The following is a 5,172-nucleotide window of genomic DNA, read 5'->3' as shown; positions in this document are numbered from 1 at the left end:
AAGGTTGGACTTGGTTCATACCAATTGGGTCCAGAACCATTCATAGTGGACTCAGACAGGCCCAAGTGAAGGGGGTGTGTGGATTCGACCCATTTACAGGCCTCAGTTGAACAAGAGCTCAGGATTTGTGGGACAGGATGGTTTGGGTTTGGACCAACTATGCTGCGTCCAGCCCCAAAGAGCATGTTGACCTGATCCAGTCTATGCACATTGGCAGGCCTGCAAAAACCCAGCTTCGATCTTGCAGCAAGGGATTCATGCGAATTTGGAACTTGTGATGCCCTCTCAACTTGGTGACAATCACAAGTCGATGAGTCCAGCCATTGTGGGCGATAGTAGCACATTGTTTTTTTTTAACAGAGAAAAATGGGGTTAGGCAGACCCCTACCAGTTATACAACAATACAATTGGATTTTGAACCTGCAACGTCACAACACAAGGCACTCTTACCAGACAAGCGGAGCCCGGTTGGACCTTGGTAGTGCATTTGCGGACATCAGTTCCACATTTCGACAGCCATGAGAATGAGGTGGTAATTAACAACTACCACCCAAGTTGCTCTTCTGACCCTCCCAGTAACATTAATAAATAGCACGAGATCTGCGTCCCAAACAACTTTGGCCAAAATTTAAGAGGCCTCCCAAACAACTGTATGGATTTGATAAAACCATAAAAGCTGTGGATTCTTCATTTGCATCCGTAGATACCGGTTCCCAAACAGAGCATAAAGGTTTAAACAACAGGAGGCCTGCCAAAATGAAGTGGGTTTCTCTCTCTCTCTCTCTCTCTCTCTCTCTCTCTCAATATATATATATAACTGTCATAATTGTGATTTTATATATGCACGAGAGAAGCATAGAGTAATGTAACGGTTGTAAATGTTATCTCTACGCAATCAGACCTGCGTGACACCTGTGAATGGCATGAATTTAAGAATGCAACACGTTGGTTAAAAACAAGATGGATTCTTGAGAGATCAAACAATAAATCCAATGCCAAGCACCAAGTTGATCTTGACATCCAGACATAACAAGAAGTTTCTATCTTGTCATTCATGTTTACATTTTATCTTATTGTGGTCAAATATGGCATCACTTAAGTAACGACATAGTTTTATAAATTTGAGATAATTGAACATCGTATTTTGTCACTTATATCATTACATTTCATCTTGTTGCAGATGAAATCATGAATGCCTTGTGGTCAAACAAGACACCATTATGTCCATGGTATCGTGTATGACCACAAGACATTCATAATTTCATCAACAACAAGATGAAATGTAAAAGTATAAATAACCAGATATGACGTTCAATTACCTCAAATTTATAAAACTAAGTCGTTATTTACATGATGTCGTGTTTGACCACAAGGCATTCATAATCGCATCTACAATCAGATGGAGATGAAATGTAGACGTGAGTGACAATACATAAAGAGCAAGACGAATTCAACCATCCCCACTAGATTTGGATTTTCCAGCGCTGCCGCAGCATGTTCTTTATCATTCAGCTGTTTATTGACTGCCATTCAAAGTATCAAAGTTAGCTGACTTGCAGTTTGATTTGCAAAGAAATAAAGAATTAAGACAAGAAAAAATTACCTGCAGCCTCTGTCGCATGAGTTCCTGGTGCTGCCCTGATATCCACCTGAGAATGATAATGTCAAATTAAAAGTGGACCACAAACATGATTTCAAAACAAGAAAAAATAACATATGTAATTACATACATAAATCCATACCGATATATAGACATATACATACACATGTATATCCAAAATCAAATTAACAAGAGAAGCAAAGCACAAATTCGACTTCTACCAAGTGAAATAATTGCCAATAGGATTTTTGCAAGAAAAGAAGAGGAAAAGGATAGAGCTAGCCTAGAATTGTTGAGCACAATAGATTTGGTCAGTGTATTTGAAACCACACCGTGACCCTGTAAGAGCACACACGGTAAAGGTTTGCATGTGCCACATTTGAGCTATAATTTGGCGATGTGAAATTTCTGCATCCTAGAATACTCTTAAGTGATTACTGCACCACTAAAAGAAGAAAGGGAGTCTGAAACATGTTATATTTGTCAGGCTTGATACAAGGCAAAATTTCTTTCAGGAATAGTAGTAGAAAAAGAAGCTATGTTACTAGAACACTTGGGTTTTTTTTATCTCAACGTTTAGAGCACAACACACCTGCTAAATGTGTGTGTTTGCATGTCTTGAATTCAGATTTACCCCAGCTTTTGCTTGAACCTATGGGATCAGGCATCATTGACTAGCAGAAGGGAATTTTAAAGAAAAGAGAGGGTAAACATTGAAAAATGAATAGAACATCAACCCTAGCTCTTTCATCCGAACATCAAATCAAACCGAAAGCTTGGCTCCATATTTTCACTCACAAGTTCGTAGTTTATCTCACTCCAATGTGAAACATGCAGCCTCACTGATGGTCCAATGTTGTTAATGCATAATCCTTTTTCCCACTTTTGACAATAGATTTTCTACTTCCCCGCTTTGTTATGTCGTCCAGAATATAGGTGTTACACTAGCAAATCTTTTCTTCTTTTCCTTCTTTCTTGTGTTTATCCATCCTTGTTTTTCTTAGAATATTGACCAAGAGAACCTCTTGGCAAGTCAAGTCAAGCTTTGCTAGCAAGAAATCTAAAACTAAAGAAAGGAGAGGAAGGAGCAAACCGGCAATAAAAAGATATCACAAACTAATCCCATGCGGGTACCTTATATAATGAGGATTAACTACTATATTTAATTACATTTTTGCCCTATATAAATGTTATAATTCATAACTTATACATATTTACCTATTAAATGAAGCCCATGAATGTAAACTTATACATAAATGTTATACATAATTCAATGCCAAAGGGAAGCAATGGTCTCCTCCTACGGTCTGTCGAGTGAGAGAGACAAAAAACTCTGCTGGGCGGTCGCCTGAACCAGGCTTCCTTGTTGCCAGTCTCGAAGGGAGCAGGGAGGTGGAGTAAGCCCCTCCGCCGAACCTCCCTGCAGGAAGAAGCAATGGCTGCCGAAGGAAGCTGAAAAAGAAAAAAGAAAAGAAAAAACATAAACACAAAGAAAAAGGGGCGAAATAGAACCCCCTCTCCATTTTAGTCGCTGCCAACATCCGGAGTGGATGAGACCTCTGCAGCAGCTTCGCTACAGAAGACAAATCCGTTGATCCTGAAGGAGAATCCAGAGTGGAGGGCCATCAGAGGACAGTGCAGCCGATCGAGAATCAGGTCCGACCTGTTAAGGCTCGTTATTGTCTATTGGAGCACATATCTGACCATATAGGGCTCAGATCTACCCATTAGAACACAGATCTGGCCTGCTAGGGCTCGGATCTGTAGATTGAAAGAGAGATCTGGTCACCTGAGGCACGGATTTGTTGATCAAGAGACAGACCCCGTCTGTCAAGGTGTAGATGTATCGATCTTAGCCTATATCAGGCACCCTAGGGATCAGATCTGATGATAAAGTAGCAGATATGGCCGGTGTAGGCTTCAATCTTTCTTTGGGTGGTTAGATCTGCCGACATCACAAAGATTCGTCGACCAAAACCCGCAGACTCAGATCCACCACTTACAGTCAGTGACAGGTGGAGACAGAAGAAGAAACGTGAAAAGACGGAGGGATATAAGAGCGCCACCCGATGTGGCACTCTCTCTCTGTTCTGATCTCAGACCCACAGAAAAAAATAGAAGAAAAAAGGAGAACCTCGAGTAGGAGCAACGGCGCTGCAGCTCATCGGTGGCGCAGATGGCGGAGGGACGGTGGTGCTCAGTTGATGAGAGGCGAATCACTAGCAAGAGGAGGAACTGCCGGAGGCGGTTCAATTATCAGTGGGTGGCGAAGATCCTCCAGTGCCACGATTGGCGGTTGCCGAATCTTCCGGCAGTCGCCCCCGTCCCCTCTTTCAAGGGGAAACCCTAAGAGCCCCCATTTATATGAAAGAAAAAAAAGATATTTACAATACTGCCCAGGTCCTTTTCTACTTATTACTCATGTATCTTTTAAGTTTTCAAAATAGAAGCTCTCCTTTCGGGTAAATTCAAAAGAGGTCTGTTTTAGAATATGTCACAGGGATTCGGTCAGACACGTACCGCACCTGCGGGTGCGGCACCCTGGGTGCGGTCAACGCAATCAGGGTCATTTTGATCCATTTTTTTTTTATCTTATGAAATGGTATAAGGGTGATTCTTTGGACAAACCAGAGGTCCCGAAGTGCAAATGGTGTTTTGGAAGGGGTTTTGTTTTAGAGTTATACCTGGGGATTTGAAGAGGTTGCAGAGTCCTTGTTGAAGCAGCTCCTGCTGTTGCAACTGCATCACCGGGGACATCGTATAACCTGCCCTCACTGTTATAAAAGGTGGGGCTGCTGTCACAACAGGAGAAGTGCGTGCTTTTGAGGCGCCGGACTAATACCTTCCCTCTCTTCACCACCAACTCCTCTCTACCCGTCCTCAAAACCACCACCATCAACACCAACACTAACATTTCTCTTGTCTACCATTTCAAGAACACCACCACCCACCTCCATTAAAACCATTAAAAAAAAGAAGAAAAATACTACTTTTTTCTTAAGGAAAATACAAAAAAAAAAAACCTTATTTTTTCTTTTTATCAAACCAGACCACAAACTGAAAACAGTTCCCCTCTGAAGCCACCAACCTAAAGGTAATCATTCACGGCCATGGCTGCTGCTGTGCGGGCAAAGCTCCCTGTTGTGCCTGCACTATTACTGCCCTGGTATCTGATGCGCAACCAATCTCCTCCTTTCATCCTTCACTGCTTCCCATGCTTCCAACATTCGGCCTTCGAGACAAGTTAGTAAAGCTAAATCTGCTGCCCCTTATTACTTCAAATCACATCACACCCTACAGTTAAATTTCTATTGCAATAATAAAAAATTCAAAACAAAAACCTCTCACTCTCTCTCTAACCCTAAAGACCAATACATATTTCATTCTCTCTCTTTGTATGGTTTGAGTCTTGACCCGTCCACATCCATCTGTGGCAGTGGCTTTTCCTCCACCATCGTTATCCCTAACCCTTTACATGTCTCAAGTGTTTCACCCAACCAGGGTTGGTTCCTATTCACGTGATGCACTAACTAATTGCCCCCAACTAATCCCCCCTCCACTTTCAGCGCAAA

General features: G+C 42.0%; 1 long non-coding RNA gene across 2 annotated transcripts; it reads right to left on the bottom strand.

Annotated features, from left to right (window-relative positions):
- Window positions 1–1,306: 1,306 nt before the first annotated feature.
- Window positions 1,307–3,918, bottom strand: LOC149820653 (uncharacterized). 2 transcript variants are annotated; one of them, XR_016426586.1, is made up of 5 exons: window positions 3,735–3,918; window positions 2,193–3,052; window positions 1,884–2,045; window positions 1,604–1,649; window positions 1,307–1,523 (listed from the first exon to the last, which is right to left on the bottom strand). It is a non-coding gene; the product is annotated as an uncharacterized LOC149820653 (long non-coding RNA). The 2 variants fall into 2 exon arrangements; XR_016426588.1 differs by lacking the exon at window positions 2,193–3,052.
- Window positions 3,919–5,172: the final 1,254 nt, after the last annotated feature.

Source organism: Nuphar pumila, chromosome 12 (genome assembly GCF_984573655.1).
Source record: "Nuphar pumila chromosome 12, dmNupPumi1.hap1.1, whole genome shotgun sequence".
NCBI classification, from domain to species: Eukaryota; Viridiplantae; Streptophyta; class Magnoliopsida; order Nymphaeales; family Nymphaeaceae; genus Nuphar; species Nuphar pumila.
This window is presented reverse-complemented; position numbering and strand designations above follow the sequence as displayed.